Genomic DNA, 24,144 nt, shown 5'->3' with positions numbered 1-24,144 from the left:
TTCACACGCAGAGAAGCCACACGGGTCGCCAGCGCCGCTGGCGCCGCTGGCTTGAACGGCGCAGCCGCTGGGCCGGCACCCTGAGGCAACGGCTCACTGTATAAAGTGAGAGAGTCTGAGTCCCCTATAAGCCAGCAAGGGGAGCTGAAACGGGGAGCCAGGCCAGCGCCACGAATCTCAGAGCCGCGGCTTTAGCCAACGCAGCGGCTCCGGAGGCAGATCGGATGAGACGGTGTCCCCTCTTACCCAGCAAGAAGACCTGAAACACAACTGAAACCGGGACGGTCCAGCTCTGTGGAGGAGGGGCGTTCTCCATAGGCACCCTGCTGTTCTGTACCAAGGCAATCCACCACTACAGAGACTCCGTCACTACAAGGGCGGGCCAACATATCGGAAGCAGTTCTAACTACACCCAGAAGTTCACACGGAAGCTGGGTGGAGCCCACAGCAGCTTAGCGAAGCCTCTGCAACCTGAGTGTGACTAGGCTGCCACCTTGTGGGCAGGGAAAACAGCAACCGCACAGGGGAACATCAGAAAACAGTAACTCCCTGGGACAGAACACCTCGGGGGAAGAGCAGGGGGTTTATGAGTTCTGCCACAGCAGACTTAAAATTACCAAAATCAGAAAGACAACAACTACAAAGTCAGCAGGTGGAAAAATCCACAAAGATGGGAAGAAACCAGCGCAAAAAGGATGAAAACACCCAAAACCAGAACACTTCTCCTCCTACAAGGGATCACAACTCCCCACCAGCAAGGGAACAAGACTGGACGGAGAATGAGTGTGATGAAATGACAGAATCAGCTTTCAGAAAGTGGATAATAAGAAACTTCCGTGAGCTAAAAGAACATGTTCTAACCCAATGCAAAGAAACTAAGAACCTTGAAAAAAGACTTGACGAAATGCTAACAAGAATGGACAACTTAGAGAGGAATATGAGCGAATTGATGGAGCTGAAAAACACAACACGAGAACTTCGTGAAGCATGCACAAGTTTCAACAGCCGAATTGACCAAGCAGAAGAAAGGATATCAGAGGTCGAAGATCAACTCAATGAAATAAAACGAGAAGGCAAGATTAGAGAAAACAAGGTAAAAAGGAATGAACAAAGTCAACAAGAAATATGGGACTATGTGAAAAGACCTAATCTACGTTTGATAGGTGTACCTGAATGTGACGAAGAGAATGCATCCAAGCTGGAAAATACTCTTCAGGATATTATCCAGGAAAACTTCCCCAACCTAACAAGGCAGGCCGAGATTCAAGTCCAGGAAATACAGAGAACACCACAAAGATACTCCTCTAGAAGAGCAACCCCAAGACACATAATCATCAGATTCACCAGGGTTGAAATGAAGGAGAAAATACTAAGGGCAGCCAGAGAGAAAGGTCGGGTTACCCACAAAGGGAAGCCCATCAGACTCACTGCAGATCTCTCAGCAGAAACCCTACAGGCCAGAAGAGAGTGGGGGCCGATATTCAACATCCTTAAGGAAAAGAACTTTCAACCCAGAATTTCGTATCCAGCCAAACTAAGCTTCATAAGTGAAGGAAAAATAAAATCCTTTGTGAACAAGCAAGAACTCAGAGAGTTCATCACCACCAGACCAGCTCTACAAGAGCTCCTGAAGGAGGCACTACACATAGAAAAGAACAACCAGTACCAGCCACTCCAAAAACACACGAAAAGGTAAAGAGCATCAACACAATGAAGAATCTGCATCAACCAAAGGGCAAAACAGCCACCTAGCACCAAAATGACAGGATTGAATTCACACATAACAATATTAACCCTAAATGTAAACGGACTAAATGCCCCAATCAAAAGACACAGACTGGCAAATTGGATAAAAAGCCAAAACCCATCAGTGTGCTGTATCCAGGAAACCCACCTCACATGCAAGGATACACAAAGGCTCAAAATAAAGGGATGGAGGAAGATTTACCAAGCAAATGGAGAGCAAAAAAAAGCAGGAGTTGCAATTCTCATCTCTGATAAAATAGACTTTAAAGCAACAAAGATCAAAAGAGACAAAGAAGGACATTACATAATGGTAAAAGGATCAATGCAGCAAGAAGAGCTAACGATCCTAAATATATATGCACCTAATACAGGAGCACCCAGATACATAAGGCAAGTTCTTAAAGACTTACAAAGAGACTTAGACTCCCACACAATAATAGTGGGAGACTTCAACACACCACTGTCAATATTAGACAGATCAACGAGACAGAAAATTAACAAGGATATCCAGGACTTGAACTCAGACCTGGAACAAGCAAACCTAATAGACATTTACAGAACTCTCCACCCCAAATCCACAGAATATACATTCTTCTCAGCACCACATCACACCTACTCTAAAATTGACCACATAATTGGAAGTAAATCACTCCTCAGCAAATGCAAAAGAACGGAAACCATAACAAACAGTCTCTCAGACCACAGTGCAATCAAGTTAGAACTCAGAATTCAGAAACCAACCCAGAACCGCACAGCCTCATGGAAAATGAACAACTTTCTCCTGAATGTTGACTGGATAAACAATGAAATGAAGGCAGAAATAAAGACGTTCTTCGAAACCAACGAGAATGAAGACACCACATACCAGAATCTCTGGGACACATTTAAAGCAGTCTCTAGAGGAAAATATATAGCAATAAGTGCCCACATGAGAAGAAAGGAGAGATCTAAAATTGACACCCTATCGTCAAAATTGAAAGAGCTAGAGGAGCAAGATCAAAAAAACTCAAAACCTAGCAGAAGACAAGAAATAACTAAGATCAAAGCAGAATTGAAGGAGATAGAGACACGAAAAACCCTTCAAAAAATCAATAAATCCAGGAGCTGGTTTTTTGAAAAGATCAACAAAATAGACAGACCACTAGCCAGACTAATAAAAAAGAAAAGAGAGAATAACCAAATAGATGCAATAAAAAATGACAAAGGCGATATCACCACAGATTCCACAGAAATTCAAACCATCATCAGAGATTATTACAAACAACTCTATGCACATAAATTAGAAAACCTGGAGGAAATGGATAAATTCCTGGACAGCTGCCTCCTGCCAAGCCTAAACCAGGAAGAAGTCGAAACCCTGAATAGACCAATAACAAGGTCTGAAGTCGAGGCAGCAATTAAGAGCCTACCACCCAAAAAAAGCCCAGGCCCAGATGGGTTCACAGCCGAATTCTACCAGACATACAAAGAGGAACTGATACCATTCCTACTGAAACTATTCCAAATAATCCAAAAAGAGGGAATCCTTCCCAAATCATTTTATGAGACCAACATCATCCTAATACCAAAACCTGGCAGAGACTCAACAAGAAAAGAAAACTACAGGCCAATATCCATGATGAACATAGATGCAAAAATCTTCAATAAAATAATGGCAAGCCGATTACAACAGCACATCAAAAAGCTTATCCACCATGATCAAGTAGGATTCATCCCGGGGATGCAAGGCTGGTTCAATATACGCAAGTCTATAAATGTAATTCACCACATAAACAGAACCAAAGACAAAAACCACATGATTATCTCAATTGATGCAGAGAAGGCCTTCGACAAAATTCAACAGCCCTTTATGCTAAAAACCCTCAATAAACTAGGTATCGATGGAACGTATCTCAAAATAATAAAAGCTATTTACGACAAACCGACAGCCAATATCATACTGAACGGGCAAAAACTGGAAGCATTCCCTTTGAAATCTGGCACTAGACAAGGATGCCCTCTCTCACCACTCCTATTCAATATAGTACTGGAAGTTCTAGCCAGAGCAATCAGGCAAGAAAAAGAAATAAAGGGTATTCAATTAGGAAAGGAGGAAGTCAAATTGTCTCTATTTGCAGACGACATGATTGTATATCTAGAAGACCCCCTCATCTCAGCCCAAAAGCTCCTGAAACTGATAAGCAACTTCAGCAAAGTCTCAGGATACAAAATCAATGTGCAAAAATCACAAGCGTTCCTATACACCAATAACAGACTTAAAGAGAGCCAAATCAAGAACGAACTGCCATTCACAATCGCTACAAAGAGAATAAAATACCTAGGAATACAACTAACAAGGAATGTAAAGGACCTCTTCAAGGAGAACTACAAATCACTGCTCAACGAAATAAGAGAGGACACAAACAGATGGAGAAACATTCCATGTTCATGGTTAGGAAGAATTAATATCGTGAAAATGGCCATACTGCCCAAAGTAATATACAGATTCAATGCTATCCCCATCAAGCTACCAATGACCTTCTTCACAGAACTGGAAAAAACCACCTTAAACTTCATATGGAACCAAAAGAGAGCCCGCATAGCCAAGTCAATTCTAAGCAAAAAGAACAAAGCAGGAGGCATCACACTACCAGACATCAAACTCTACTACAAGGCTACAGTAATCAAAACAGCATGGTACTGGTACCAAAACAGAGATATAGACCAATGGAACAGAACAGAGGCATCGGAGGCAACACAACATATCTACAACCACCTGATCTTTGACAAACCTGATAAAAACAAGCAATGGGGAAAGGATTCCCTGTTCAATAAGTGGTGTTGGGAAAACTGGCTAGCCATATGCAGAAAGCAGAAAATGGACCCCTTCCTGACACCTTACACTAAAATTGACTCCAGATGGATTAAAGACTTAAACATAAGACCTAACACCATAAAAACACTAGAAGGAAACCTAGGCAAAACCATTCAGGACATAGGCGTAGGCAAGGACTTCATGACCAAAACACCAAAAGCATTGGCAACAAAAGCCAAAATAGACAAATGGGACCTAATCAAACTCCACAGCTTCTGCACAGCAAAAGAAACAGTCAATAGAGTGAATCGGCAACCAACAGAATGGGAAAAAATTTTTGCAGCCTACCCATCTGACAAAGGGCTGATATCCAGAATTTACAACGAGCTAAAAAAGATTTACAAGAAAAAAACAAACAAGCCCATTCAAAAGTGGGCGAAGGACATGAACAGATACTTTACGAAAGAAGACATACATGAGGCCAACAAGCATATGAAAAAATGCTCATCATCACTGGCCATTAGAGAAATGCAAATCAAAACTACATTGAGATACCATCTCACACCAGTTAGAATGGCAATCATTAAAAAATCTGGAGACAACAGATGCTGGAGAGGATGTGGAGAAATAGGAACACTTTTACACTGTTGGTGGGAGTGTAAATTAGTTCAACCATTGTGGAAAACAGTGTGGCGATTCCTCAAGGACCTAGAAATAGAAATTCCATTTGACCCAGCAATCCCATTACTGGGCATATATCCAAAGGATTATAAATCGTTCTACTATAAGGACACATGCACACGAATGTTCATTGCAGCACAGTTTACAATAGCAAAGACCTGGAACCAACCCAAATGCCCATCGATGATAGACTGGACAGGAAAAATGTGGCACATATACACCATGGAATATTATGCAGCCATTAAAAACGAGGAGTTCGCGTCCTTTGTAGGGACATGGATGAACCTGGAAAACATCATTCTCAGCAAACTGACACAAGAACACAAAATCAAACACCACATGTTCTCACTCATAGGCGGGTGTTGAACAAGGAGAACACATGGACACAGGGAGGGGAGCACTATACATGGGGGTCTGTTGTGGGGGAGTGGGGGGGACAGCGGGGGGGTGGGGAATTGGGGAGGGATAGCATGGGGAGAAATGCCAGATATGGGTGAAGGGGAGGAAGGCAGCAAATCACACTGCCACGTATGCACCTAAGCAACAACCTTGCATGTTTTTCACATGTACCCCAAAACCTAAAATGCAATAAAAAAAAAAAAAAAAAAAAAAAAAAAAAAAAAAAAAGAAAATTGTTAAAGTTCTTTGAACAGAATATTAAATTTGATATTTAAAGACTAGAAAAGGGTTGTTTTAGATTAGTGAACACATATACAACCAGAATAATGAATATGATAGTAAAACCATGTAATTCAGACAGAACAGTGTGAATAACATTGTAATTATAAATCAAGATAAATTTGGAGGCAAGAAAGGAAAGATAGATGAACAGAAGGAAACAAGGAAGGAAGAAATACAGAATTCAAGGAAGGGAGAAGGGAAATCAGTTGGATATTAGTGAAGTCCTGTATAAAAGAAAGTATAAGACTGTAATCCCAGCACTTTGGGAGGCTGAGGCGGGTGGATCACGAGGTCAAGAGATCGAGACCATCCTGGTCAACATGGTGAAACCCCGTCTCTACTAAAAATACAAAAAATTAGCTGGGCATGGTGGCACATGCCTGTAATCCCAGCTACTCGGGAGGCTGAGCAGGAGAATTGCCTGAACCTGGGAGGCGGAGGTTGCGGTGAGCCGAGATCGCGCCATTGTACTCCAGCCTGGGTAACAAGAGCGAAACTCCACCTCAAAAAAAAAAAAAAAAGAAAGAAAGTATAAGAACAAAATTAGAATGATATCAATTAAAATGGAAAGAAGGACCACATTTTTATAAAACTTACAAAGAAATAATTGATATAATTAAGGGAATAATTTTATATGTAATACAAAACAGGTAGCTGTCAAATTCATTTCTGAAATTTAAAAACTGGAAAAATGAGAGAACTTTAGCAAAATATTAAAAGTATGAGGAAGAGCCATTTTTGGTAAAGATGAAGAATTTCATTTTATACAAGTTGTCATTTCTTAAAAAGGGAGCATGGGAAATAGGACTTACTGTGTTCTAAAATGTTCTGCCCTTTCTTCTTTAGTGCTAATACCTGTAAATTGTTTCTAATCAGATGATTTTATAGATGTAAAGAGAAAAAATAATCAAAAAATCGTAAGAAAACTTGAACAAGACTACTTGTTAGGATGTGCTTCAGAAGTCCTGCCATTCAAAACTGTCCTTATTTGCCTAATTGCTGAATGAGATATTCTAAGAGCAAAAATAGGGTTTTCTCTTCTAATAAGCAAACTTACTAGTTCCTCATACCATTATTTTCATCCTGAAAGAGATTTTTATTTAGCAAATATCAATCACTTTCTGTGTTCTGTCCACCTTTCAATTCAGGACTTCATTTTAAATGTCATTGTGCTGCACTTCTTTAACATTTATAAATTTAATACAAATACAGTCAATGATGCTATTTGCCATCATCAAATATAACAACAAAACTGATGAAGAATTTTAAGATCTTATGAAAAGCAACAACTTTCTACTTACTTAGAAATATACCAACAGGAAAAAGGAGGATTTTACAAGTGTAACCTCATGGAATAAGGTTTAGAAAAGACAGTTAAAATTCAAAAGTGCAATGAGTTACAAAATTCACCTATTTATATTCGGCGAATCCAGTGGTTCCTAAGATTTATCTGTATGATGTTCCTCATATAATTGCCAGCCATCACTGTCTGTATTTCCAATGTTTACATGTAAATTTTGGTTATCTTCAAAAGTCTATGCTAATTTTTGTGAAGCAATTCTTTCCTCATTTTTATGGCCTTTCTCTTTTCCCTCATAACTTACAGGTCTCATAGTCATAAACATTGTTTATGTAGATCTGTGGACAGAAATCGGTTTGCATTAGAATAAAATTAATGGGTAGTGATGGAAAAGAGAAAAGAGACAATGAACATTTAAGTTTTAAAGATAATTTATTCTGAAAGATTGACGAGAACAGGAGGAGATAGTAGATCTAGGATGACTTCAGCCACAAATACAGAAGATAAATAAACCTAAAAAGCAATGATTACATTTCATTCTTTTTACTCTTACATCTAAGCATCATTAAGATCTATAATAAATTCTTATTAAACACTTGTTGTATTTAAAGATAATTTTTACTCTGAAAGAGATAACAATTATGTCTAAAATGTTTCCTCAAACCCTCACCACATATAGCCTTGTTTCATCTGAATAAATAACAACTTCATCTTTCTAGTTTCTCATTCCAAAACATGAGTAATTCTTGACTACCAAGTCTCATTTTTCCCTCAATACAATTTTAATGTTTCCAAAAATATTATTTGATATACATCCTATTTTTCTTATTTGAATTTCATACTACATCTTTATATAATTGGAATTTCTAACTTTTGTGTTTAACTAATGTTTTTTGATGTATCTGTTTTTATGATTTTGTATAGGAGACTCATTGAATTTTGTTTTTTAACATTTTAATACTTACATTTTAATATTTTTAGCAACATAGAACTATAAAGAAGACCTCTTTAAAAATCCAAGGCAAATTTGTGGAGATATTGAACCAATTTCTGCAATAATTTGAGAAAATATGTCTTTATATTATGTTTTATTTATCACAGTTCACTGAAATTGCATAAATACAACACAGACTACACATTCACCACATAGTTGTTGTCTAAATATGGTGGACAGAATTCTAAGATGCCCTATAGGATTCCTGTCCTGTGGCATATTTCCTAATTGTAGATGGGATTTGTGAATATGTTGGGATAGTATTTTCCTTTATTCGATTATGTTATTTAAGACCCTGTTATTAAGACTGAAGTGAGATACCCCTGTTGGAATTGAAGAATCCAGTTGCTTTATCATGAGAATGCCCTGTGCCTAGGACCTGAGGGAGGCTTCTATGAGCTGAGAGAAACCCTTGGCTAACATCCAGTGACAAAACAGGAACTTCAATTATACAATCACAAGGAACTGAATTCTGCCAACAACTTGAATTAGTGTCAAAGAGGACACACATGCTTAGGTCAGATTGCAGCCCTGGCTGACTCCTAGATTTTGACCTGAAAAGACACTAAGCAAAAGATCTAGCTATGCTGTGCCTGGACTATAAAAACAGAGGGATAACAGGAGTTATATTGTTTCCAGTTGCTAAAATTGTGTTAACAAGTTACACGACAATATAAAACGAATTATGCAACACTTTATATTTTGTTGCTATGTTAAGTAGTGTTTGATTTTTATTACATATTACACTTATTATTTTTTTTTTGTCTTTTTGTTTTTTTCCTTTTTGTGGAGAATGGGGTCTCGCTATATCACCCAGGCAGGTCTCGAACTCCTGGGCTTAAGCTACCCTCCCACCTCTGCCTCCCTAAGAGCTGGCTTACAGGCATGAGCCACAGTGCCCAGCTACATTTTAATGCTACTTTAATGTAATATATTTTTAAACTTCTTCCAATCAGTTTGGCAGAGATTCGGACTAATGTGTATTTAAGCCAGGTCACAGACAAGGCTGACAGTCAACGGGTACACATCACAGTTCCACTCTTTTTTTGACCAGCATTCATTCTGCTTGGTTTATGCATCCATGTGAATTGGTTCATGCCTATATTTTATTGCTTGTAAAGCATCTTAGATAACTCCTAGTCACAGGAATGTGAGTATAATATAAAAATTGTGAATACAAAGAAAAAATAAGCAGCATAAATTATATTTTGACCAGTGTATTTGTTTAAGGAGATTTATATTATGTAGCACTTTACTCCTAAGTATGATTCATTCCGTATCCCAATATATTTAGAAATGTCAATGTTAGGATTGAAAGATTTGTCTTAATTAGGGAACACCTTCAATAAGTTGCTGTTAACTAGAGAACTACTAAATACATTTGCAAAAATATAGCAATAATTACAAAATGTACCTAGAAGTTACCTTTCACTAGGCAATCAGTCTACAGTTTTAAAGTACTTAAAAACAAAATGGACCATTTATCTTTGGCAGCCTACAATATGAAAGTAGAATTTTGAAACTCATATCATTCAGACACAAACTTAATATGTTCTGGAAAGTAAGAAGCACTGCTCCTAGATCATAGGAATAAATAGCATGATTTTCAAGATGCTATACAGTGGAATGTAAAGAATTATAGTTCTTATGCTACCTTTGATCAAAGAACACATTAAAACATAAATATCACTCAAGGAATGCTTCAAAAATTGCTTAACATCACTATATTAGAAAATGAATTGTATCCTTTCAATTTCTCACTCAGTCTTGGAATAACAATTGATTCCTGGAAATACTGAAGTTCAGATCAGAAATGATATACAGTGGTACCCTAGGAGAAGTGGATTCTGTTAGGATTGAACATTAAGTTTATAGTATTTATCTCACTTAACATCTCATTCAATTTATTTTACTGATTTGAATTTTATATTCATCTTAAAATGAAGACAGAGCCCACAAAAAATTATTTAAGTGGAATCCTGACAGATACAATATGAACTTTTTAAAAAATATAGAACATTCTCTCTCTCTCTATCTCACTCCTTCCTCTATTTATCTATGTCCTCAATATTATTAATATAGACTAAGAAAAGAAAAAGATGTATATTAAATTTTACTTTGAGAGTGCTTGATAAAAATTAAGAAAAACACAAAAATTTATATTTTATTGAAATAGATTGAAGGAAATTACATTCTCTAAAAATGTCCATTAAAATTTTTGTTGTTTGATTTGACAGACACTATGTGTTTATAAAAATAGTGGAGAGAAGCCTCACAAGTTTGTGTTTTTGAAAGCATAGAACACAATAGAACTTTAAGACAGTTTTCCATGCTTAGGAAATTTATAATTTATTTGTTCTACATTTCCAAAAAGGAAAAAAAAATCTAAATTTAAGATAAAAATTGTATATCTTTAAATACACTATTTTTTACTTCCTACTGCGTTTTTCCTGGGTTTGGTGTATTTATTTTGTCTTTGAATCCAGTTAGTATGAATATATTATTCAAAAACTTCTTTGTAAGTTTTCTGTATGATATGTTACCATATCTGAGCATAAATTCATCAAGAAAAGATAGTGTCATACTAATAGATCCTAGGGTTACCAATTGCATTCTCCTTCAGAGTTTTCGGTGCAGAGTTCAGTTTCTCATGAGGTATTTCTATAATACAGAGAATCATGATAATAGATTTTTTTTAATTAAGTCAATAATGAAGGACAAATTAATAGAAAAGTTGTTTTCTGTCTCACAGAGAGTATGAAGTCAGTGTTTGTCCCAACTTTTTATCCATAATATAATGAAAATAACAAATTTCTCAGAAATTTAAGGCAGAACCCATAGTAGTTTATTAAAAATTAGAACTTTATTGGGTTACTGCATTATACCTTTAAAATGTGAATTTTATATTCTCAAATATATATTTTTAAAGAAAATTATTCTCAAATATATATTTTTAAAGAAACAGTGATGCTCTAAGAAGATGTTTTACATTTTCCCTGGGTTTCTGTGTCCTGATACATTATTGTGTAATTAAATAAATAAAAATATATCTATTATATATATGTATATATATCTTAAGTTTCATAAGCAAATGAATTTTTGTGAAGTTGTAGCAATTTACCAATATATTATACCAATCCTATTATAATTACAACTTTGTTGTCAATGCAGTACAGTAAAATTCATTTTTTTCTAATAAAATTTTTCACATTGCTCTTAATATGATTCAGATGTTGTTATAAATATATTGTCTACATCTATCCATTTAATCATCACAATAGCACTATGTTAGCTATGATAATCTTCATTCTACAAATGAAGAAACTGAGAAACAATATCCCAAGGGCACATAGCTAGTGTTATCAGAACCAGAATTAGGATCCTGGACATTCCTCTCAAGAGTCTGTGCTCTCAAACATTATGCTAGACTGCTATTTTGGAGTTACCACATTTTAACTCTGACATTTTAGGCAAGTTACTGTAAGTTTCTTCTGTCATTTTTCTTTCTGAATCTGTAAAATATGGTACTAATGGCTTATTTTTGGTGCTATTCAGAAGATTGTCATGTATGTGTATCAAGATTAAGATGAGTATAATAAAGTTAAAAAGTGCCTCATACGCTGTGACTATTACATTTTTGTCTTTGATTCTACTGCTAGCAAAATAAGTTTTCTTAAATAATTATTTATTTTTTAAGAGTTGTTGACCTGTCAATTCCCATGATTCTATTTGTACACATTCTTACTATGTTTCTTTCTTTAAAAATGTCAAGATACACTGATGATGCAAATGTTTAAACTTTGAAGCCTTTCACTTGACTAATTAAAAACATAAAAGTGTCTTTTCTAACACATTTGGAGAATAGAAACGTAAAATAATGCATAATTATGTAGGTCTCTATCTGAAGACTTTACAGGCTACCTTCCTAAAACAAGTTTAAAATGATTTTCATAGTTAAAGGCTTCTGAAAAAAGAACTACTGTTTAGAAAACTTATTTTCTGTAAGCATTGTTTTTTCCACAAATACATTAAGAAAAGCAAATGTTAAGTAGTATTTTCAGAATTATAGATAAATATACATTTTGAAATAAGAGGCTTATTGCATTGTAGATAGATCTGAAAAGATACAATTTGACCAGGCATTTTCAGTCAATCCTGATTCAATAATAACATTTTTAGTGCCATCTTTCTTAATTTTGAAAATTGATACCATAAATTTGGATCTTTATTTGAGGAAGATGCCCCATATTATTTGGTTTGTTAAATATTATGCTTGGTAAAATGTGAAACATTTAAACTGCTTTCTTGGGTATTTGCATGAAAAACTAGGAAACCACAGATTGTATGGTTATTTTGAACTGAAGTAGAGGTTTCAAGATTGTCTCTTGATTTTTTTTTTTTAATCAACACACATGCCCTTATTTCTCTTCTTAACAGTACTAAATTTTCAAATTGTACAGTTTGGGTAGAATTGACTCTCCCATTCCCAAATCCAGGATGGATTCTGAATAGGTTGTCCATAATGATCTGTTGAGTTTGACAAATGACCTAAGTTATTCCAACTTGAATGTATATTATTTACTAGAAATATGATTCAATACATTAGCTTTCTCCAACTAACACGGTAACATAAAATATGAGCCTGAGACCTATTTCATTCTCAAAACTTCCAAGAAGCCCCTCCTGGATTTGGAAGTGAGGTCAATATTACATCACAGGAAGATATTAGAGGGAGAGAGAGAAAGAGAGAACAAATTTACAATAAAATATTGGTAGTCCTTTTGAATTCTGGATCAAGCTCCAACTGATCCTAAAGTATTCCTGGACTCTCAAATTTATGAGTTAGTATAGTGCATCTAAAACAGTCTGAGTTAGGTTTATAACAATAACATACATTAAAATAACTGTTAAACATTCTGTGTTTTTTTCTCCTGTGTAAATAACTGACTTATAAGAAATGACCTTCAACATAGTCCTTAATAAAGCTGTTGATTTTTGGAGGATTATGGTAATGGGCTATAAGTTTAATTACTTGAGAAATATTTTGTTTCCCCCAAATTTAATTTCATCCCTTGTCTATTATCATTAGAACCACCAATAGTAAATAAAAACAGTGAGATGCCTCCTTTACAATTTTGATGATTGTGAAAGGACTGATAGGGCAGAACAAAAATGATACTGCTAGTGCTCTCATAATATGCTTTATGTAGATACATTGTTAAAAATAGTGTGTAGGCTTATGAGTATTAGTAGAACTGTACATCAACTATGAAACAGGGAGAACATTTTTCAAACAGGCTGGGGAATGTTAGGATACTATTAAATATTATTTAATTATTCCAAAATAGTTTTTACCCTGAATTCCAAGCTCTGCTTGATATAAGTGTAGACTTCTCACGTAAGTTATTCTTCAATTAGGTCTTATTTCCCTTCCCTTACCATAACCTAATAGCATTTCTTGAGAAATCCCCAGATATTGGTAAAATTAAGAGAGTTTTTACCCATAACAAAAGGTGAGACAAGACAATTGGGTGTTAGAGAAAATAAAATTATTCACTTGGATTTCAGGACACCTGCCTGCTGCTCAGAATCTGATCAAGGTGGCTTGATGACTTTTATCCAAACCTTTAGGCCCTAGCCCTATGATTTTCTTCTCCAGAGCACTAGAATAGTCTAAGGTACATTCAGGCTCAAAATTCTGTGATCTGAGAGTGTATCAAGAGGTGCTTTCTTCAGCTCAGGTTTTAGTTTGGACTTGCTGATTTTCTGTCTGTTAGAATATTTTTCATGCAAGTTTAAAGGATTCACAGTTCTCAGAAAAAGTGAGATCCTCAATAGATTCACAGAACTCACAGGGCTGTTCATTTACAGCACTAATAGGTGACATTCACTGGTAGAAAAACCCAATCCCAGGGGGAGGGAGGCAGCAAATCACACTGCCATGAATGCACCTATGCAACAACTTCGCATGTTTTTCACATGTACCCCAAAACCTAAAATGCAATTAAAAAAAAAAAAAAGAAAAGAAAAACCCAATCCCAGAAATAAAGAACATTTCTGGCACTTTCTCAGCTTATTTTGATTAAATTGCTCGGCCATAATCTGTTTTTCCAAGCATTATTTTCTGTTGGACTGAATGCCAGATTCAGGATATATAAAGGAATTACCTATACCAAACACTAAGAATATTAAGAACAAAAACAAAAGCAAAAAAAGAAAAAAGACAAATAATTCATTTACTTTGTATATTCTCATTACATTATTTTCACTCATCTATGTATGCACCTGAATGTAAAAGTATAACCATGTTTCTATTTAAAATAAGATGAAAATGCTAAGTCATGAGCCAGACACTTCATTAAACACAATGTATATGCTATCTAAATCACATGGATTCAGGATACAAGTTTGTTAGTGTCTTCATTTTATCAGTGAAGAACTATTGAGTGTCCAGTGTGGTTAGGGTCACTGAGCTTGTTAGTGGAAGAACATTGTTCAAGCAAAGCTATGTACATCTCCAAAGCTTATGTTCTTGCTACAATATCTAGCTGTCCCAGGGGGTAAAATGTGATGGTACGAATCCAATGACAGCAAGGTATGTTCTTCCTGATATTTGCTTCATACTTTGTGATAACTTCTTGTGCTGCATTGTAAGCAGGACTGGGATTTCATTCAGCAGGATTGGGGATTAGAATCAGATTCACATAGATATTGTTATTTCAAGGGAGGTCAATAGAGTACCTCAAGTTCTATGCTCCTTTGTCAGTTGAAAATATTGATCTTATATTTTATTTTTCTTGTCACAAAAAGTAGATGCTTTTTGACTAGGAATATTAGAAGAGCTTGCAATGCTGGAATTTAGGTAAAATTAATGCAGGAGTTAATATTTCACAGATTTCTGTACACAGGTGATTATATATATCATACTTACAACCTCCGTGAATACTTGTGCTATACATTTGGAAAATTAAGATATTATTATTGTAATCAATAGAGAACTAATCTGTAAAAGTCAAAATGTAGTGGCCATTGATGTTGTTGGAATTTATATTTTTTTGCAGTGACTGACAGGCCAAACTGTGATCTTTGCATATTAAATTACTTGTAGAACATTTAAAATGCTCACCTAAGTAAATGCTTTATTTATAAGTACAATCACAACCACTTGTTAATCTTCCAACTTTTCAGACAGGTTACAGCATATCATTGAATGTTGTCATTTGAACTTTTCTTAAATTTTGTATTATTAATAAAAATAAAGTAATTTGTTCAGAGGTTTATTCTAAACTATTCTACTCTAGGGAGAAAATGTTCCATAATTCTAAAAATACAATCCAAATACTTTTTTACTCTCATTTTTATTAGCCTTTGTGTAGTCTGAAATCTAATTCAATTTGACCTTCAGGCTCATAAACTTCTTTTGATCATCTTTATCATTACTTTTTCTTGAAGTTTATTATGGCAATTTAGAATTAAGCTTTGATTACAGAGTAGGTGGTATATTTAGTTATTATTTTAGTGTATAAAGAAAAATGACTAATTTTTTGTGTATTTTGAAGATGACCTAGAAAATTATACCTATCAAGTCAATTAAAGAAAATGTATTGTTCAAGTTATAAAATCTGCTTTAAAATAATTTTCACTATATTAGTAGTTTGATTTTTACCATTAAAGTAATACCATTTTTATCATTAAATATGTAATGAATCAATTTTCTTTTTATATTTCTCACTATCATTAATAAATATGGATTCACATGTTGACATAATTGTTTAGTAATTAGGTAAAATTAGCAAAATAACCACCAATACTATCAATGTTGTATGGTGCCTTTCAGATAGATCAATTGCATGACAATAATCTCCAAATGAACATTGCTTAAAATTTTGTATCTCCTTTACTCCTAAACACACAATTGAAAAATAGAAGGAAATGTTTATTTTTTTGTTCTTTTTAGACATGGTCTTGCTGCCACACAGGCTGAAATGTAGTGCATGATCATAGCTCATTGCAACTTTGAACTCCCAAGCTCAAGCCATCCTCCTTCCTTGGCCTCTCAAAGTGCTGGGATTAAAGATATGAGGCACTGCACGTAGACAAGGATAATGTATTATCATGAAAATACTTCATTGAGGGTCAGAAGCCCTAAATTATAATTGTAGTGTTCCTTTTCACTACTTGAAGACTTTTGGAAAATAATCACAAACCTTTCCCGTGTTTATCTTTTTTCATCTATAAAAGGAAGAATCTGTGAAACCTGGTGACAGCAATTGTTACCTAAGTAGATTATATTTAATTTTCTTTCTATGTACTGTAAATTGGTACTCAGTTAAACTTTATTACTGGCATTGTCCAGCAGAGAAATAAAAAGTTAAAACTATAGCCAACATGTTCAATAGATTTTTAGTTTATTGGAGGTTTACTGTGAATTATTAGGGTAAATAATTTAACTTGCTTCATAATTTTCCAATAATAAAATATATTTGTTAAAATGACAAAAAAGTTGTATAGATCTGAAGGCAACTCAGTGGAAACCAACATATATGTGAAGGTTGAGGAGTACTGGAAGTTAAAAAAACTGATTCAGTTGGCATAAATTTAGATGACGTTTTATTATTATAGTCCAAATATATGAGTGCTACTTGATGTTAGTACAATGTTTGAAAAACAAGATAATTGAGACTCATATAATTTATTACATTTATCTCATATCTTCTCAGGAACTATTCTATAGCAGACAATTTGCAACATATTTTGTTTAAAAAATAAAAACTACCAAATAGAGCTCCTTCATCATTCTATTAAAAAAAATACAAATCCCCATGTTTCTTGACCCACCTTCTTTATCTTTTTTTTTAATAGAGAACGTTCCTCTTTCTATCAAAGGCTCTCTTTTTTCTGTTTTGAATTATTTCACATTTATCTCACAGATTTTACTCAACAATCAGCATTTATATCTTCATTCTTTCTTTCTAAGAACATATAGCCTTGTCCAATAACTCCTATATTAAAAAAAAATCCTGTTCTGACTTCAAGTTTCTTTCAACTATTATACTATTTATCTTCTCTTATAAATAAAAGTTTAGAAAACATTGTCTTTATCTTTTCTTTTACCTTTGTCACCCTTTATGTCGTTCTTATCCAATTTATCCTAACAAAACTTCCCTTCTTAACATTCCAGTCTACTCTTGTCAATGTTAACTATAAATGTGTAAAAATCCTGGAATTGTTTCATTCTTTATCATTCTTGACATTTTATCACTACTCCAAGCTGTTAAAAATGTTATAATTTTTAAAATTCTTTCCTTCTCTTCTGACACCACAGTTACTGTTTTTTTTTCCAAGTTGTCTACTAGATTTTGATCCAAACTATAACTACTGAAATTCTTCAGATTCTGTCATAAGTCTTCTGATCTCTCTATAATTATGACACTTAAATCTTTCTCATTTAATTATGACATCTATTTCCATAGATTTAAAATCATATAGTTTCATACTTGTCTATTGTATTCTTATGCTCATACTCAAATCCTGACTACGTGACATTGACACTTTGATGTCATAGAAATATCGCATAACTAACTCACTCTCATTGTTTCCTTTCCTTATTTTGTCTATCTCTGTTTTCTCAACCTCCTCAACTTTATTACATGTCATTTTTCCTTTACCCACTCTGACTGAGTCACTAAGATTTTGCACAATATGATCGCTCTTCCTGAAATTGTAAACTCACAATTCATCTCATGGCTGGGTCTTTCTTATTTTTTGTTCTCAGCTTAAACATTTTTCCCTGGAGAATTTCCTGAACCATCTAATATAAGGCTAGTTTCTCCCATTATTTTCATTCTTAAAGTCCACCTGTTTTTTTCATTACAAAGTATAGTAAATATCCCCAGTATGATTTAATTGTTGATTGTCCGTCTTTCCTGTAAAGCACGAAATTCCTTGAGATCAAATGCCATTAACCTTTTCATCGTTATATACTTGGTACCTAGGATGACATAATGAATAACTTAATGAATAAACCAAAATTTCTCTTCAAAGTTTTCTGAGTCCCAAAACTATAGGTTTCCACTATACTAGATCACTTTCTGATCCCTGAACACATTAACAACAATGTCAAAGATCACGACTTTTTACAATGACCCCAAAACAAAACAAGTTTCACATAAAGAACTCAAATGCAATTAGCTATGTAGTGTCCCAGGGTCTGCAGTTAAAATGTTAGCTTTTATAAGATCAGAATACAAAAACAGTTCATGTAAACACAATTTTCCAGTCTTGTAAAAGTGTTTCTAGATGTAACTGAAGGAAACAAATGAATCTCATTTCTCTCTTAGTATGGTGTGGAAAATAAGTAAATATTTGCTTTTGTGTTAACAACTTACCTAAACAGGTAGTAAAAAATGATTTAGAAGTTAAGTTTTCTGCATGGAGAAAATTAATTGTAGCATGTTTCTGACTTCAAGGCACATGTTCACATATTTTATATTCAGTTTTTAATAAGAACTGAAAATGAGAATGTGTAATTGAATCATGCTTAAAGGAGTCTGCTTCCATTGTTAGACAAAGTAGTTCTAACTGTTGGTAACCATGAAAAATCCAAAAGCGCAAAAAATATTTGTGCAGAAAGACTTTGAAGCTCAGTGAAAGGTAAACATCAATTTAGAGATCACTCTCAATAGTTCTGAGCATGGGTCTTCTAGTAGACCTAGAAATTTCCAACTTTCCATTAACGCCCTCAAAAAAAAAAAAAACACACAAATAAATGAGAAACAATTAAATATTACCTTACCTCCACCTCCATTAAATCAAAACAGTAGAATTTAAACTCCATCTCTTTTTCTGCCAGATTTCTGGCAAAAAGAAGTATAGGCACTGTGTTCTTTACTTTGTTGTAGTATAAATATGACCTGTTTGTGAGTCACCATTTATTGGAAGCTGTGAGAAATTATGTATGACTCTATTTCAACTGAAGTAATGGTAAATTTTGACTTAGAGGCATCGGTGTAAAGCACTACATTTGAATTGCCATCTTTTTAAAATTATCTGTTCTTGAATATTTTAAATGTAGTTGTAAGGGAGCTTACTTAGTGACTCACAGATTATAAAGTTCTTAATTCCTATTCACTTATTTCCTGTCATATTGATGTATCTATTTACCATGTATTCATTACAGTAATCCATTTAACAAACATAGGTAGAACATGTAAACACAATACAATGATCTATGTTTCTTCCACAATTAATGCAATGTGTTTAGTTAGATGTGGAAAAGTCTTATGGGTGAGACTGTGCTCAGGACAATGAAAGGACTTCAGTGAGGAAATAATCTAGTAGAATTAGAAAGAAAAAAGAAAATTTAATAAATTAGGATGTTTTTGTTAAACTTAACTACATATATGTTTCGTTTTTTAAAACAAATCTGTATATCATTAATATTTTCTTTATCGTTTAACAGTTGAGGTCTCCAGTTATGTGCTATAGGTACTTAATAAATTATGAGTGCATAAAATACACTTGAGGATGGTATTTCTTATCTAAATTTAATATATAATAAGTCAATGGGCTTATCTCTAATCATAACTGTGTTTGATCTTCATCAGTATTGAAAAGCCTGTATGAGTTAAGAAAAAGTTTTCATTTGAATTTTTATTAGACTTTGTCTCTGATTGTAAATAATGAAATAGCTGAGTTGAGAGTATTAAAAGCAGTATATATACTTGTAGCTGCCCCTACACACAAATGTCCCCTCCCCCATCAAAAAAAACCTCTCATGAAAAAGCCTTCCAAAGTCAGCAGAAAGAGTTTTGAGGAAATGGTTTTGAACTATTGTAATGGTACTTAATTTTGTGCTCCTTTAAAAAATATTTTGGTGAATTCAATGACTTATAAATGAGTTGAATGTATATCTTTCTCTCAATTCCACTGTAAAATAAACATAGAAAACATGGGCCTTATAAGACAAAAATAATCATTGTAAAAATCTAAACCTAGAGTGGCTCCAGTGAAAACCTGCAGTATCAGAAAAAAATGAACTTCTTCAAAATAGAAAATAACAAAAAAAATCCTCTAGAAAATATTTTCCAAGTAACATTTGGCAGATATTCAAATTTAACAATGGGCCAATTTAGCTGGTTTGCAAACATCCATTTTATAAATATTTTGTCTTGGAATGTTTTCAAAAAAGATTTTAGACAATATTATTATGAGTATATATCATAGGTCATTTTGTATAAATATTCCATATAGGCCAAACATTTTTAGGCTAAAATAATCTGATCTATTTTGGTAGAGAAACTTGTAATTTCTATTAACCATTTACCTATCTCACTCTCTTCACAGGTAATAATTTGGCTGATTTACAGGGATATATGCCAAGCATCTAGAAGACAGCTTGGCTAAATTGTTCAATATTATTTTTTAAAATGAAAAAAACTACCTCCTAAATTTAAGGATTATTAATTTAAATAAAAGTATTTATATTTTACCATCTTTCATCTAAACTCTGAATTATCATAGATAAAAGGAAATTGAATGACTTGTCCCAAACACTTAAATAAAAGAATGCTTTAGAAAAAATAATATTTACTAGAAATTACCTGAAAAAATATAGTCGACTGAATTCTCTGGAAATTCTACACTATACGCAGGGAAATTCTATACTATACGCAAGGATGATGACATTTCTTCACTTGCCTTGTTCTCCATCCTCTACCCACACCTGGGCAATTATACTTCACTGATTTTCTCTATGTAATTCACTGTTGCATTTATTTGAATAATATAGTTTAGAAACTTGTCATTATACACTATGCCTCTTTTAATACCCACAAAAAAGGTACACTTAAAAATCTGAGTTCCCCTAAATTATTCTTGTTTATATTTTCTGTGCTTGAATCTTTTAAATGAACACATGTAGAGTACTAAAATAATAGTAAAATTGATTAAATGTGCTTGTTATATCTGTGTATTTGTGTATTATCTTAACCCTATTGTTACCCACACAATGGGTGGGTTTGATCACTTGGCAGGTGGCAGTTTAATGACCACAACCAGTGAAAATTTAAAAAGTGTGTTTTATTACCTTGAAGAGGTAAGGAGGATACTGAAGACAGTCCCCAAAGGAGTTCCTCTTCGAATCATAGAAAAAACAATGCTTTTATTGGGCTTGTTAGCTGAGTTCTTGTTTGGAGAGGAAAAGAAAAGGCATCCCAAGTTCAGTCACTGGTCATGCTTCTACATACATCCAATATATAGAAAATTATGAATAACTTCCTCCCTGGGCAGGAATTTTAGCATGGTAATGAGGGAAGTTTGCTGAAGTTCATCTTCAACTCAGGCATCTCTGGATGCAACTGATTTCTGCTTTTCTGAGTCTGAGCTTCTTCCGGGAACTTTTTGAAATGATAAGAACTCAAGGTACAACAGTTACAAGTAGGTATCTTTTCATAGTGCATACCCAAAAACTCACAGACCCTCGGTTATATTGTCTTCCTTTTATAATTTTATTATTTTCACACATCATCCTTATTTTTCGTATTTTATCATTTTCTACTGTATATTGTTGCCAATTATTGGAAACCTCTTGTAAATAAATCAAGAGACAGGAAGAAAAATGGAAGAAAGGAAATGTGTAAATAAGACTTAACAGCCAGAGAGAACACAGACATTCCAGACAATCAGGAACAACATTAAATCACTGGGGACTTGATCAGAAGGAATAATTTGAAGCAGCTCATGGCCATTCTTTCCTATTATGAGAGTTAACAGAGATCTGAAAATACATGACATCAATTCTAAGATGTCCCAGTCCTTGAAGCTGCAAGATTAAGGAAACACGGGTCCCTTCCCTAACATGATCAGGGGCCAGTGATATCTTATCATAGCCACAAGACATGGCATAGTACCTTGGTTCCAGGTCTATCATGCTAGATCAGCATTCACATGTGCTGAGATCACTAACCCCTTCCCTGGTATGATCATCTTTCCAAATGATATTCTACTTGCTTACAATCATGGATGATCCATTAGTCATGCAAATGTTCTTGCTATTTAGTCAAAATTGATCTTGATATGGCTTTATATATTATTTACTTTCTGGGGATATATGAAAATATTCACTAAGTATAATTTGTAAGTCTCAAATCAGTTTCCCTGGTCCTAAAATAACAAGGAATCATTAAGAAAAAGAAGTGAAACATATGGTCTAGCAATTCAGGCACCTTCCTCTATGTAAGGGGCTGGCTGTTTAAGAGATGCGGCTGCTTTTGAAGTTTGAAGTTCCTGCATGAGTACACTGCAAGGATGCTCCCTTCAGCTTGCCAGGCTGTACCAGATGTCAGTCATGTCTCCTGAGAAAAAGATTTGGCCAGTTTCTTCAACCCCTGAATTGTCAGCCAGCTGTGTGCTGTGGCCACAGCCAGCTCTGTAACTCTATTGGCTGATGGGTGCACAGAAGGCACCTCAGACATATGCACATACTTATCTTACGGAGAAACATTGTTGCCAACTCCTCTGTAGTCTATTCCCTAATGAACTCAGCTGGAACTTGCATTGAACATTTTTTGGCTCTTTTGCTCATCTACCTTAAGACTTCATATGTTAATTCAGCTTTTAAAACCAGTTACCTGTAACTTTCCCCTGGTATCACCGTAGTTTGAATTTGAATTGCAAATAAATAGCAGACGGTTACAGAAGATGATGGGATAGTGAAGAATTATTAAGTGAGTAGTGTTCCTTAGATACAGTCCTTCACTAGGTATGGAAGAAAATTGTTTGATAAAAGAATCCAGGCTGCAGTGAGCTGTGTTCATGCCGCTGCACTCCAGCCTGGATGACAAAGTGAGATCCTGTGTCAAAAATAAATAAATAAATGTAAAAACCATGAGTGATTCACTTTTTTTTCTTAAGTGGCTATTTTTGACTTTTTTTCTTTTTGTTATAATTCCCTAAAATCCTGTTAAAACAACTTTTTTTCCAATGCCCCTTCAGGAAATTTTATTGTTAAGTATAGTGAATATTTGTTTATGTACTGTATGTATTAATATATCCATAATCTGTGAGCAAAAAGAACAAATATAATAATCTTTAATTCAATGCATAGTTAAGAGTGACTAGAAAACTAAAGTGGAGACATTACAACAAATGCCTCAGGAATAAAAAGGATTGTAAGGGACTATTATAAACACTTAATGTGCCAACAAATTGGACAACATAGAAGAAATAGATGTATTCCAGAAAAATGTAACCTACCAAGATTAAATCAAGAATAAATACAAAGCCTGAATGAACCAATAACAAATAAAGAGATTAAAGAAGTAATTAAAAACCTCCCAACAAAGACAAGCCCAGGGCCAGATGGCTTCACAGCTGAATTCTACCAAACATTCAAAGAAAGTTATTACCAATACTTCTTAAGCTCTTCCAAAAACAAAGCCAGAGGAAATACTTCCAAACACATTTTATGAGGCCAACATCACCTTAATCTGTAAGCCAACGACATCACAAGAAAATAAAACTATAAGCCAATAGCTCTGATGAACATCCATTGTGAAAATCCTGAATGAAGAATTAGCAAACTGAATTTGAAAACACATAAAAAAGATTATACATTATTACCATGTGGAATTTATGCCTGGCAAGAAAGGCAGGTTTACCATGCAAACCAATCAATGTGATACATCACATAAACCAAATGAAAGATTAGAAACTACATGATCATCTCAATTGATGCAGAAAAAGCATTTGGCAAAGTTCAGACCTTTTCTTGATTAAAAAAAACTCTTAACGGTTTTGGTATAGGAGAAAATTTCCTTAACAGAATAAAGTCCATTTATGAATAACCTACAGTTAACAACATAATCAATGAGAACAACTGAAAGTTTTCTTACTAAGTTCTCATATAAGGCAGAGAATCCTAGTCTCAGCACTTCCATCAACATAGTA

The sequence above is a fragment of the Aotus nancymaae genome, unplaced genomic scaffold, assembly GCF_030222135.1.
Source record: "Aotus nancymaae isolate 86718 unplaced genomic scaffold, 86718_ANA_hifiasm-v0.15.2.pri h1tg000088l, whole genome shotgun sequence".
In the NCBI taxonomy this organism is placed as follows: Eukaryota; Metazoa; Chordata; class Mammalia; order Primates; family Aotidae; genus Aotus; species Aotus nancymaae.
Note: the sequence above shows the minus strand (reverse complement) of the source record.